This window comes from Nicotiana attenuata, unplaced genomic scaffold (assembly GCF_001879085.1).
Source record: "Nicotiana attenuata strain UT unplaced genomic scaffold, NIATTr2, whole genome shotgun sequence".
Taxonomy (NCBI): domain Eukaryota; kingdom Viridiplantae; phylum Streptophyta; class Magnoliopsida; order Solanales; family Solanaceae; genus Nicotiana; species Nicotiana attenuata.
Genome location: NW_017670384.1, coordinates 621007 through 636308, shown reverse-complemented (window position 1 = coordinate 636308; position 15302 = coordinate 621007).

Below are 15302 nucleotides of genomic sequence, written 5' to 3'. Positions count from 1 at the left end.
CTTTCTATGACACCAATGTTTGCACTTAATCTAATCTAGATCTTCTGTTATCACTATGAATCTGCTTATGAACTTGTCTTGTTATCATGTGATTAATTCCTAAAACATGACTAAGTTTGCCTAAGTTCAAGCATGTCTACTACTTGTTTGTGTATATGTGTTATGTCCCCTCAGTGAAATTCTTTGACTATCTCCTATTCTTTTACTATCTGGCCTTTCTGAATCCTCATTCTTAGCCGGCTGAAAGCCAAGGCTATGTAGGTTCTATCCTTGACCTCCCTAGTGTGAGCACTGCTCAGGGTCCATGTGAGACCTTTGTGTACTCTTACTTGGTCCCTAATATTTCCTTCGACTACTTCTGATCAATCTCTCTAGTGTGAGCACTGCCCTGGGTTCTTGAAGCCCTGGGAACTCTGATTCACTAGGGATGTGGGTTTTGTATGCTCAGCATTGATATATGGGTGAATTACTCCACAACTGGTTATGTTGTATGAACATGGGTTTTGGATCCATTGTGAGTTGAAGGCCTGGCCTGTCCAGGTGCATTTGGGCCTGTTGTAGGCTCCCTATAGTTTACTCACTTTGTAATTCATTACATTAATTTCTGGTCCTTAATAATTATTTTGTAATAACAATTCTGGGGTGTTAGTGAAATTGGGAAGGGTTTCGTATTTTTTGCAATAAAAGTTGAGTAAAAATCCTACCTATAGGTCCAACAATGTGTTATTTGTTAGAAATCCTGCCTATAGGTCCAACAATGTGTTATTATATGTAATGTGTTAGAAATCCTGCCTATAGGTGTAACAGTGTGCTATTATATGTGATGTGCTAGAAATCATGCCTATAGGTACCTTATTATGTTTAATCATCCTATATGGGCAACCATGCCTATAGACTTAATGCTTGGTTCTGTTATGTTTTGCTTTGCTAGAAACCTTGCCTATAGGAAATGTTATGATCGAATATGTGTGCAAAATGCCTGTTTACATACTGTTCTGTTCAAATTGTAGAGATCATGCCTATAGGATCTAAAACTGGATCAAATTGTAGTGGTCATGCCTGTAGGATCTAAAACAGGACCAAATTGTAGAATGCACGTTACAGACCTAAATTTGTTTAATTATCAGTTCTGCCCGAGTTTCCAAATACTATGTTGTTACCCTCACTAGAAAACATGCCTATAGGATTCAAACAAATAACTTTGGATCTGTTTCTGTGACCTGCCACTGTCTACTATCGCATAAAACACCTAGATACCTTACTAATAGTCATAATCGTGTTGTGCTAAAATCAGTAGGCAAACCTATGTAGGTTCTACTTATCGCATTAAGAAACTGATTTTGTACAGGACTGTTTGTTTGTTCATTCAATATCACATAGATATCCTGCCTCTAGGATTCTGAAATTAATAAAATCTGTCAATGTTAACCAATCTGGCGTGCGTTTGATGTCTAAATGCGGAGGCTAACTTGAGCCTATACTTGTTTCTATTTGAAATTCCTAACTGTTTTGTCTGTCGCTTGGTAGTTTTCCATTTTGAGCAGCCTAAGTTAAAGTCTAGAACCACCCTGAAATAGAGGTCCAAATGCCTTATGGACCATAGGTATGGGACGGGTAGTGCACGCATAGGACACGACTTAGAATTGTCTAGTGCGCTTTAAGTATACAACATAAAGATAGTAATTGGGTAGCAGGAGATGATATTCTGTGCCCGCTGAATAATATGAGTAACATCCCATCCTGAGGGAGTTACGAAGTATTATTTATGTTGCACGGGGTGATCCTTTAGGCTAAAGAACTTAGGACCCCCCTCCCCTTTTTCTTTCATTTATTTATTCACGTTTAGTGATTCCTTGTTTCTTAGCTTTGATCACATAGACTAATTCATATAATTGTGTTCGGCCGGGACCCACAGTTGTGGACCTCGAAGAGTGCCTAACACCTTCTCTTCGAGGTAATTTTGAGCCCTTACCCGATCTTTGGTGATGTAAGCTGGTCAAACGGAGTTATTTGCAAATAGGTGACCCACCGCACCTTAAAATCGTTAGGTGGCGACTCTCTCTTTTAAAACCCTTCCTTAAAAGAGTTGTCACGTGTCGAAACCCGATTTCGCGTGAAAAAAGGGCGACAACATGGCGATTCTGCTGGAGATATTTTAGGCTCTTATCTTAAACGAACTTGATCTTTGTGAATTAGTCTTCCATGATAAGCATGTCTTTGTTATTTTGCTGTTACCTGAAATTCCCGCTCCCATTTTCCCTTTTTATTGCTACATGCACATCTTTTTCCCTATTTCCCTTTTATATGAACTCATATGCATCTCTTGAATAACTTGATTGCAACGTGCGTTTCCCCTTAATCATGTTCACTTGTCCCAAACTTTTAATTTTGCTATATCATGTCTCTCCCCAACCCTTATCCGTTTATTTGTTTTATTACAATTCTTTCATTACGCGTACTAACTTCTTCCTTGTTTTCCTTTCTTTTATGTCTTTACGTTACATTCAATACTGCATTTATTGCTTTCAACATGAAATTACTTGACAACGTGTTATTTTATGTTTGCATAACTGCATGCTCAACATCATATTCCACTCATGCGTATTAATACCATAGCGGCACTTGATGAGTGTCCGCGCTCTTCCTAAAATCACCCTTTAAATTTCGAAAGTCTTATTTGCGGTAAAACTAGTCGATCAGCGGTGCAATCGACGGTTCCGTGCCTTTACCTCTCAAGTTGTCCACTTGAGAGTACCAGTCTAGAATCTCCTAGAAACCCCATTCTAAAATCAACTGTGCATGCATCATGTCTAAACCTAGTATGACTTAGAACGTTGTCCGTGCAATAACTCACTAAGACAAACCTTGTCCAAAGTCCGCCGGGATTTCCATAATCCCAATGGACACAATCATGATCTGTGCATCATTTGGAGAAAAACATGCCAATATGTTGATCATTAACATGTAAATAGCTGAATCTGGAGGGGGCAAGCGCTAACCTTATCTATTTTGCACAAATGAAGCACGAGGTCCCCAGGTTCGGCATGGTTCGAAGTATCCCACCTTTGCTACTGGATTGGTGGGAAAATCTTGCACCATGTGACAAAAACTACGTGAAAAGAGTTCTTGGGAATTTACCTTCTTAGCTAGACATTCAACCGAACAATGTACTGGTCGAGGCCGCTACTATGTTTTGGGATGAAAAGAGGGTTGTTTTCTATTTCGGGGATATAGAAATGACTCCCCTTCTAGAGAATATAGGGGGCTTTGCTGGACTTCCTTGGGATAGCCCCGGTCTATTGGTACCAGAAAATTGCACTTCTCGAGGGTTTCTGAAAATAATGGGTTTTAGAAAGAATGATGAGATAGTCTGCCTGAAGAAATCCTACATACCGTTCGACTTCCTCAACGAACGTTATGGACACAGCAAGTCCTTCCGCCTTTACCATGTTGAAGTTGCTATTACTTCGTTGGGTTGGACCCACCGTCGGGTTTTCGTGTTCACTTTCTGTTTCCTGGGAATGCCGGTATTCCCAATGCAAGGAGAAAGGATTCACACCCGTCTAGCTATGGTTACCAAGACCCTAATGGAAGGAATTGAGGGACAGACTTACACTATTGTCCCAATGATCGTGGCAGAAATATACCGAGCTTTAGACCGCTGCAAGAAGGGATTCAGACATTTCGAGGGTTGTAATTTGTTACTGCAAATAGGGTTGTTAGAGCATCATCAAAGAGCACAGTACCGTCAGGAATTTCCTCGGCGACCATGGAATGACCACATAGCTTTTCAGCATCCAGAAAGAATGACTTTCATCCCAGACAGGTTTGCACAACCGGAAAACGCTATGGATTGGGTGCGCTTTTTTAGCAATTTGACGGATGACAAGGTCCATTGGATGTTCGAGTGGTTCCCTACTAGCGAGTTTATCATCAGGTCAAGAGATGTTCCTCATTTAGTGCTGATTGGGTTGAGGGGTATCTATCCTTATGCTCCTATCAGGGTCATGAGACAAACTGGGAGGAAACAAGTCATACCCCGAGTCTCCAAGATGGTTCACTACAAAGCAGATTTCCAAGGTGATGCTATTCCATTCAAGTACGAGGCACAACACATGTGGCATCTAAAGGTCATGGTGGAAAAGGATACCATCGAGCCAGATCGATACCTTGTTGGCCATGTGCACTTTGTCCATCATGGTTGGTCGATGACATAGCAGGAGAAGTCAATCTAGGGATTGATTTAGGAAATAAGGTCATAGGCGATGCTGTTGAGGCCCAAGTCAAATATAGGAGGTTACGCAAAAGGATTTTTGAATTTGAGGCCAGACATATGGAACAGCACAAAGCGGACATGGAAGCAATCAATGGATGGAGAGAAATCGCTACTAATTCAACAGAGAGGTCAGAGTATTTAGAGCAGGGATTGATGGAGCTGGAAGGGAAGATGAGAAGCAAGGTTACAGGCTATCAAACATGGATGGAAATGAAGGAGGTCTCCTAGCAAGGGCGTACCTGCTGCTGGACATGCGCGACCTGGGGAACTTGATCGATGGAGAAAAGAAGGCCAAGCATGGAGAAGGTCTTTCTGGGACCAAATAGATTAGAAATTATGTTTTACTTGCTTTCTAGACTCGTTTTAGGTTTTGGTTGTAATAAGGCACTTGCCATTAGTGACTCTTTATCATTATTGTCGTTTTAGTAGGGATTCGGTTTATTTTTCATACTAATGAAATGATGCAATTATTGGCATCAATTTTCTCCAAATCTATATGTCGCTTAGGCCTACCTCGGGCACAATGAGGTCCCCAAATTAGGACACAAATTTATAATTCCGCAATATGTGTTTAAATACCGCAAACAACCTTTTAATACTCCTTACTGACTTGTTTACCTTTTGTTTTCTTCTTTTCTTTTTTATTTGTTTATTCCCATCCCCTAAGGTTGGTTCGTGCATATTTGCATCATCAGCATATCATACCAGATCAAGAGGTCCTCCACCTCCTCCTCCTCCAAATAATCTCAAAAGCAAAGGAAAGGCCAGAATGGATGATACAAGCAATATCAGGAAAGACAATGCTATGCAATGAATGTCAAAACTTTAGAAGCTCGAAGCACTCCAGCACAGAATGACTTGGCTTTGCGGTTGGAAAAAAAGATACTGGAGTTACAAGGGGAACTAGAGCAGGTCCGGAACTTGGCAAACCTTTCCCTTACCCTGAACGACCCCGACCTCAACCAACAAAACACCAAAAACCCAGCACCTCCCCAAAATACACCAAACCAGCATCCACAAAGTCCTCACGCACCTCACCAATATGCCACACCGCCTCAAAATCCCAATCCTCCATCAGTACCGACTCCTCCACAACATCATCATCAGCCAACCCAGTATCCACAAACCACTACCTATCACACTCCTCAGAACGAACCACAACCTATCCCCGATCCTCAAAACTCAACCACAGACCACCGCTACACCCAAATCCCTAGAGTCCATCAAAGAAACCCCATATATATGGAAACCTTACCCCACACTCCTCAACAAACCTTATACATACCCGAGTCCACCAAGAAGGACCTGCTCATCAAGAATATGGCAGAGGAACTTAAGAAGCTCATAGGTCGAGTCCGAGTTGTCAAAGGGGGTAAAGGCATTAAGGGATTGAACTATGAGGATCTGTGCATTCAGCCGAACGTAGAACTGCCAGAGGGTTACAAACCTCCCAAGTTCGAAATGTTTGATGGAACAGGTGACCCAAAGGTGCATCTAAGGACATATTGTGACAAGCTCATAGGAATTGGAAAAGATGAAAGGATTCGCATGAAATTATTCATGAGGAGCCTCACTGGAGACGTCCTATCTTAGTACATCAGTCAAAATCCAAAGAAGTGGGTTAGTTGGGTAACCATGGCATCGGATTTCATGGATCGGTTCAGGTTTAATATAGAGAATGCACCGGATGTCTTCTATATCCAGAATCTCAAGAAGAAGCCAACAGAGACTTTCCGCGAGTATGCTACTCGGTGGAGATCGGAAGCTACGAAAGTGAGGCTGGCATTGGAAGAAGAGCAGATGAACAACTTCTTTGTCCGGGCCCAGGATCCACAATACTACGAAAGGTTAATGGTTATCGAGAATCACAAATTCTCCGACATCATCAAATTGGGGGAATGGATTGAAAAAGGAATCAAGAGCGGAATGGTAACTAATTTTGAGGCATTACAGGCTACGAACAAGGCCTTGCAGTTAGGAGGCATATCCAAGAAGAAGGAAGTAGGGGCCATGATGGTGGCCCAAGGTCCAAAATCTCCTCTTACATATCAAACACCTCCACCTACATATTAGCCTTCACCTCCTAGATATCCGCAAACCACCACCGCCTACCATACTTATAACACACAACCTGCATATTACCACTTACCACCACCAGCCCGCCAAAACTACCAGAAACCCAGACCAAATTTCAACCGCAGACCACCCAGACAATACACTCCTATTGCTGAACCCATTGATCAGCTCTATGAAAGACTGAAGGCTTCCAGTTAGGTCATCCCCATTCCCGCTGTTGCTATGGAGAACCCTTCCCAGTGGGTTAATCCGAACAAGACATGTGCCTATCACTCCAGCATGAAGGGACACACCATCGATGAATGTCGCACTTTGAAGGATATGATCCAGACACTGATTGACACCAAGGTTATATAAGCAAAGGAGGCTGCAACTAATGTCCACAATAATCCTCTCCCGGATCACAGGGATGAGTGGGTAAATGTGAAAGAAACTGATGAAGAATGGGATCCGGAAGGATCAATTGGACTTATTCGTGAAGGGGATGAAACCACAATACCTCCAGTCACTCTCACACCTATTATAGTGCAAATTCAGTCATTAATTGAGGTTGAAATGGCCACGCCAACTCCGTTTGAGGTTCAAAAAACAACGCACACAACCGCACCAACTCCATTTGAGGTGGAAGTCACCACACCCTTCACTGTGATGGTAGAACACACACCATCCTTTAATTCCAATGCTATACCATGGGACTATTCTGTAGAGGCAATTAGAAAAGGAAAAGGGAAAATGGAAGAGACAGGTGCCGCACAAGGCATGACCAGGACCGGTAGGGTTTACACACCTGAGCATTTGGGAGGAACAAGTAAAGAAGGCGCTCCCAAGCAGCCTGTCATTGAAACCGCCCGGATGATCTTTGGAGGAAGGTGCAAGCAAGAGAATATTCTGTGGTTGGTAATCTGAACAAAACCCCGCTCAAATATCCATTCTATCACTACTACAGAATTCTGAGACCCATAGGAATGCATTAATGAAAGTGTTGAGCGAAGCTTACGTGCCCAACAACATAACCAGTGGAGAGATGGACAACACGGTAGGGAAAGTATTGGAAAGCCACAAGATCACCTTTCACGAAGACAAACTACCACCTAAAGGACTGAGTCATAACAGAGCACTACATATCACCGTGCAATTTAAGGATAAATTCATCGCCAGGGTCCTGATAGATGGGGGTTCAAGCCTCAACATTTGTCCGTTGACTACTTTTAAGAGGTTGGGTAAAGGCTTGCATAAGATACGAGCAGGAACTATGAATGTGAAGGCATTTGATGGGTCTCAAAGGGCCACAAATGGAAAAATCAACCTTTGTTTGCAGATGGGCCCTACTTGGTTTGATGTTGAATTTCAAGTATTGGACATATCTACCACATACAATCTACTGTTGGGAAGACCTTGGATACATGCTGCTAGAGCCGTAGCTTCTACGCTACACCAGGCCATGAAGTTCGAATGGAATCATCAGGAAGTGTTCATTCATGGAGACGGAAGTAATCCCATTTACACCAATCCAACCGTTCCGGTTGTCGAGAATAAAAGGAAGTTGGGCGGAGAGACGTACCATCGCATCAAGCGCGTCAATGCAATCGAGAAAGACAAGTGGTGGAGTAATAAGATTGGAAGCATACTGTTATGGACAGGGTATGAACCCGGTAAAGGTCTCGGCAAGAATCTCTAGGGTATCACTAAGCCAATATAGCCAAAACGTCACGGCATAACCTTTGGACTTGGATACCAGTACACCTGGAAAGAGTACGATGATTGGTCACCGCCATGGCGTGGTCCCTATTACCCTCTTGAACAGCCAACACTGCATCTGCATCAGGCATTTCAACAGACTGACGTGATATGGAGGTCTAAAGAAGATGAGGATTTAGATGGCCTAAGGAATCTGTTTCTAGACGATGAATACATGGAATGCAATTCAATAGTTGAAGAGGAGGAGGAGGAAGACCTTACAATCTAGACCGTGGGAAAGGGAGTTGTTCTCAAGAATTGGACTGATGCACCATCCCGAGCCCGTCGAGTTCCTGGGTAGCTTGGCAATTAGCATGATCTATTTTTAAAAGAAATTTTAAGCATTGAAGACATTTTCAGTATTTTGTTTAGATGTAATTTGTTTTGAAATAACTGCTCGAGTTATCGGGTCGTACTTGTTTTAATGTTCTCAAGATTTATTTAATGCATTGCTATTTTAGTATTTATTATTATCTTTTACATTTTCTCTCTACAGCATTATTACTCCCTCCGTTTCAAATTAAATGAGGTAGTTTGACTCAGCACGGAGTTTAAGGAAAAAAAGAAAGACTTTTGAAATTTATGGTCTTAAAAGCTTAAGGGGTAAAGCTTTGTGGGGCCATGACTTTTGTGTGGTTATAGAAGCTTCTTATTAAGAGTAAAATGAGTAAAATGAGGAGTTTAAAGTTGAATTATTTCCAAACTTAGAAATGTATCATTTATTTTGGAACAGACCAAAAAGGAAAGTACCTCATTTAATATGAAACGGAGGGAGTATTACTTATCCTGATGAACCAACGACTGTGACATGTAATGAGACAACGCAGCACAAGGATAGTGACTCGGAAGAGATAGATGAAGAGGATGTGATACCTGAGGAAATTGTCAGAGAAGTTGAGAAATTTAAGAATAAGCCTAAGTCCAACCTGGACGAAACTGAGATAGTCAACTTGGGAGATTCTAAAACAGCCAAAGAAACCCGCATAAGTATCCACTTGTCACCATCAGAAAAGAAAATACACCCATTTCCTAAAGGACTATGAGGACATTTTTGCATGGTCTTACGATGATATGATTGGTTTGAGCACATCTATAGTGGATCATAAACTACCTACCGATCCGATAACTCAGAAAGTTCAAGCCTGATATGAGTCAGAAAATCAAAGAGAAAGTCACCAAACAGATTAAAAGCTAAGGTCCTCAGGGTAGTTGAATACCCTACGTGGTGGGCCAACATCTTGCCAGTTTCGAAGAAGGATGGGAAGGTCAGAGTGTGTGTCGACTATTGCGACCTACAAAGCAAGTCCCAAAGATGATTTCCCATTACCCAGTATGCACATACTGATTGACAATTGTGCCAAGCATGAACTCCAATCCTTTGTGGATTGCTTCACGAGATACCATCAGATCTGGATGGATGGGGAAGATGCCGAGAAAACAGCCTTTATCACTCCGTGGGGGATGTATTGTAATAAAATGATGCCATTTGGCCTGAAGAATGCTGGAGCCACTTATATGAGAGCCATGTTGACCATTTTTCATGACATGATTCACAAAGAAATAGAGGTGTACGTGGATGACGTCATTATCAAATCCAGAAGAAGCGTAGATCATATAGCATATTTAAGGAAATTCTTTAATCGCCTTCGAAGGTACAATCTGAAATTGAATCCTACAAAATGTTCCTTAGGAGTCCCTGCTGGAAAATTCCTAGGTTTCATCATGAGTCACTGAGGGATTGAATTGGACCCTTAAAAGGTCAAATCCATACAAGATTTTCCACCTCCGAAGAGCAAGAAAGATGTGATGAGCTTCTTAGGGAATTTCAATTACATCAGTCGATTCATAGCACAATCGACCGTGATCTATGAGTCTATTTTGAAAATGTTAAAGAAAGACGCTGCAACAAAATGGACTGAAGAATGTCAGAAGGCCTGTGATAGAATCAAGGAATACCTATCCACACCACCAATCATGGTCCCATCGGAACCTGGTAGACCTCTGCTACTATATTTGTCTGTACTAGACAAAGCTTTTGGTTGTGTCTTGGGACAACACGACGAAACGGGAAGAAAGGAACTGGCCATATACTATCTGAGTAAGAAGTTCACACCCTATGAGGCACGGTATTCTTTACTGGAATACACCTGCTGTGCCCTGACGTGGATAGCTAAGAAATTGAGGCACTACTTCTGCGCCTACACTACATATCTCAAATCAAGCATGGATCCCCTGAAATACATATTTCAGAAACCTATGCCTACAGGGAAACTAGCTAAATGGCAGATATTGTTGAGTAAATTTGACATTGTCTATGTGACCCAGAAGGCGGTCAAGGGATAGGCGTTAGCGGATCATCTTGCGTAAAATCCTGTAGGTAGAGAATACGAACCCCTAAAAACGTATTTTCCCGTTGAAGAAGTATCATTTGTAGGAGATGATATCACCGAAACCTACGACGGTTGGAGAATGATCTTTGATGGGGCCGTAAATTTCAAAGGAGTAGGTATTGGAGATGTTTTGGTGTCAGAGACAGGTCAACATTATCCAGTATCCGCGAAGCTCGGGTTCTCGTGCACCAACAATATGGCAGAATATGAGGCTTGCATCATGGGGCTCAATTTGGCCATCGACATGAACATACAAGAGTTGCTGGTAATTGGTGATTCAGATCTTCTAGTACATCAGGTTCTAGGATAGTGGGCTACCAAGAATACCAAAATATTGCCATATTTGTATCACGTACAAGAGTTGATGAAAAGATTCACAAAGATAGAATTCAAACATGTTCCGAAAATCCAGAATAAGTTTGCAGATTCACTAGCCACTTTGTCCTCCATGATACAGCATCCGGACAAGAATTTCATCGATCCTATTCTAGTAAGAATTCATAATCAGCCAGCTTATTGCGCTCATGTTGAAGAAGAAACGGATGGGAATCCATGGTACCATGATATCAAGGAATACTTGGCAAAACGAGAATACCCGGAGCATGCAAATCATACTCAGAAAAACACACTCCAGAGATTGTCCAGTCATTTCTTCCAAAGTGGAGGCATTCTGTATAGAAGGACTCCAAACGTAGGGTTATTACGGTGTGTTAACGCCAAAGAACCTTCCAAACTGCTCGATGAAATACACGTTCGAACCTGTGGGCCGCACATGAATGGTTTCGTTCTAGCCAAGAAGATATTAAGAGCAGGATACTTTTGGATGACAATGGAAACACACTGCATCAGGTATGTCCAAAAGTGTCACCAGTGTTAGGTACATGCAGATATGATACGGGTACCACCAAATGAACTCAATACAACAACTGCACCTTGGCCTTTCACCGCTTGGGAATGGATGTCATCGGTCCGATCGAGCCTGCCACTTCAAACGGGCACAGGTTTATTTTAGTGGCCATAGACTACTTCACAAAATGGGTCGAGGCTGCATCTATAACGCTGTAACCAAGAAAGTCATCGTAGATTTTGTTAGGGATCGTATTGTCTGCCGATTTGGGAGACTAGAATCCATCATTACCGACAATGCAGCCAACCTCAATAGCGATTTAATGAAAGCAATGTGTGAAACCTTCAAGATCAAGCATAAGAATTCCACAGCATACAGACCTCAAATGAATGGAGCCGTGGAAGCAGCCAACAAAAACATCAAGAAAATTCTGAGGAAAATGGTAGACAACCACAAGCAATGGCACGAGAAGTTACCATTTGCCTTATTGGGATATCGTACCACAGTTCGCACATCAACCGGAGCAACTCCCTACATGCTGGTTTACGGTACTGAAGCTGTCATTCCCGCCAAGGTCGAAATTCCTTCTTTGAGAATTATATAGGAAGCAGAACTCAGTGATGCAGAATGGATATGAAGTCGCTATGAACAATTGGCTCTTATCGACGGAAAAAGAATGAATGCAGTATGTCATGGTTAACTTTATCAAAACAAAATGTCTAGAGCTTTCAACAAAAGGGTCAAACCTAGACAGTTCACACCAGGGCAACTGGTGTTGAAACGAATCTTCCCACATCAAGACGAAGCCAAAGGAAAGTTTTCGCCCAGTTGGTAAGGGCCCTACATGGTTCACATGGTACTAACAGGAGGAGCACTCATACTTGCGGAAATGGACGGAGAAGTTTGGCCAAAGCCTAACAATTCAGACGCAATCAAGAGATACTATATTTAAATTTCTTCATTTGATGTAACTAAACTACGCTTGACCTAATTCCTATTTAAGAGGGGATATGTAGGCAGCCCTTTGGGTTCGGTCACATCTCAATAAAAAAATTCATTTTTCCCACAACCAGAAACTTGGGTAGAATTTTGCGGAGGACCCTCAAAATTCCGGAGCAAGTCCAGCCGAAGTCATCATATGCAAGACAGTCAGAGAATCGGTTAAGTAACTGGGGCAGAATTTTGAGAAGGATTCTCAAAATTTTGGAGCAAATCTAACAAGCTTCGTCGCATGCAGAACGGCCGAAGAATCGCTTACTAAACTGGGGCAGAATTTTGAGGAGGACCCTCAAAATTCTAATGCAAAGAAGTCGTAATGTCTCTAAAGTGTCGCAGTCATCGGTTTATTTAATTTACTCGATATCGTAAACTACTATGTTTTAAAATAACTATGTTTATCAAATGCATGTATACTTTTTGAAAACTTTATTTCTATGGTAGCCAGATGTTACCCTGTGTAACTCGAACAGGATCTCCAGAGCAAAGCAAAGCAAAACAAGCAGGCAAAAGCATGAACCAACCTTCCCCGCAAAACTCACGATTTTTCTTTGGATGCAGGCACAATGAACATGACAGGAGCATTCGCAAGTATACACGTACCAAAATCACTATCTTCATAATGGCAAGGCTGCCAAACACAAATATGTCTCCAGATAAGAAAATACTCTGTCACTACTTATTATCTGTTCACTGCATGAGGCTAAGCCCTGCCTCCTCAATTGCATAAGGCTAAGCACTGCCTTCCATTTCATGAGACTAACCTTTGTCTCCCCATTTTGCATGAGGCTAAGACATGCCTCCTTAATTGCATAAGGCTAAGCACTGCCTTCCCTTTCATCTAGACTAAGCATTGTCTCCTCTTTTNCCTGCCTCCTCAATTGCATAAGGCTAAGCATTACCTTCCATTGCATGAGACTAAGCATTGTCTCCCTATTTTGCATGAGGCTAAGCTCTGCCTCCTCAATTGCATAAGGCTAAGCACTGCCTTCCACTGCATGAGACTCTCCTCTTCTTGCATGAGGCTAAGCCCTGTCTCCTCTTCCTGCATGAGGCTAAGCGTTGCCTCCCTAAATTACATAAGGCTAAGCACTGCCTTCAATTGCATGAGACTAAGCCCTGTCTCCTCTTCCTGCATAAGGGTAAGCACTGCCTCCCTAAATTGCATAAGGCTAAGCACTGCCTTCATTGCATGAGACTAAGCTTTGTCTCCTTTTCTTGCATCAGGCTAAGCACTGCCTCCCTAAATTGCATAAGGCCAAGCACTACCTTCAATCGTATGAGACTAAGCCCTGTCTCCTTTTCTTGCATGAGGCTAAGCCCTGTCTCACTAAATTGCATAAGGCTAAGCATTGCCTTCAATTGCATAAGACTAAACATTGTCTCCCTTTCTTGCATAAGGCTAAGCATTGCCTCCCCAACTGCATAAGGCTAAGCTCTGCTTTTCCTTGCCCAATACTGAATGCTACGCTACTTGAAAACTAGCACTATTTTGCCTTCCCGGGGCTAAGCTTTGTCCCGATCTTATGCAAGACTAAGTTCTGTCTTGTTTCGCTTATATGATCCATCATCATGTCTTTGCATTTCATGGGCTGAAGCATCGCCCGATTATCCAAAGGCGTCATAGTCTGAAGGCATCATCCTCATAGCCTGAAGACACCATGTCATGGCCTGAGGATCTCTCAATGCTGCACATCATTAGTCAAAGGTGTCATGGTTTAGAGGCACCATTCTCATGGCCCGAGAACATCATTTCATGCCCTGCAAATCCCTTATAACATGATTCATGTCCCGGGACGTCATGGTCTAAGGACATCATCCTCACCGTCGAAGACAATCTTCATGGTCCAAAGGAAATTTGTATCATATTTAAATTCCCGCAATAGTCTATATATTTGCGTGCATCGTGTTTTAAGTTTTTACAGGAAATCCAAGAAATAACCATTCATCAAACAGGAGCAACCTTCGCTCCAGTTTCCGCTCACATCCCCTGCCGTTATTTCAAACGTAACCGACTCCCATCAATTACTCGTTTTTATTCTATGACCATTCAGATAGTTGTCCTGTGATACATCCATAACATCTCAAATTCACATTCGCGACTTTGCATAAATTCATCCGATACTATCCTTTCCGAAACACACGACAATCCCTATAACAACGCCATCGGTTTCGTTCACTGTTGGATCCAGAACTACACATGACCTGATTCTTGTAAAAACAGGGATATGTAGGCAGCTCAAAGACCAGGGTGCGGCCTACATTTTTCAAAACCCCCCATTCGGTCAAAATCGGTCATCATTTCTTTACCCGACAACTCTTTCATCCTTCCCGGGTAAAGAGGGGCAGCTGTTGACACCCAATTTTTTTATATATGTATACTTTGCAAATAGTGCACATGCATCATCATTTGAATTACAAGCATGCACAAGTATTTTTCACAATTTTCCATAATTTTTTAAAGCTTTAACTCAATTTATTTCAGCATTTTATTATATAAATATCCAATAATTATCCTTCATATTATTTTTATGATGATTTAATCATCTGAATTTATCATTTATACCAACATAATGTTTAAATTTTTTTCAGCACATTTGTTATAATAGCATTTGCATTTTTAAGGCTAAATTGCACATTTTGCAATAATAGCACATACACACTTATAATTACTTTATTTATGCAAAAACTAACCTTTTATATTTTTTTAGTGTTGAATAATTATTATTAACCATTTTTATGCACAAATGATTTTGGTTATTTATTTATTATTTTTTATAAATTATTTGTTTAATAAATCGGGCATTTAAAATCTGGCCCCAATTTTCAATTAAATTTTCGGACCTAAGCTACCCAAACCAAGCCCAATACCCCTGGCCCAATCAGCCTTAGGCATTCAAATAAACACAATACAATCCGCTTAAATCCCATCCCAGCCGTTGATCAAAAATGATCAACGGCTCACAGACGATCACTCCTC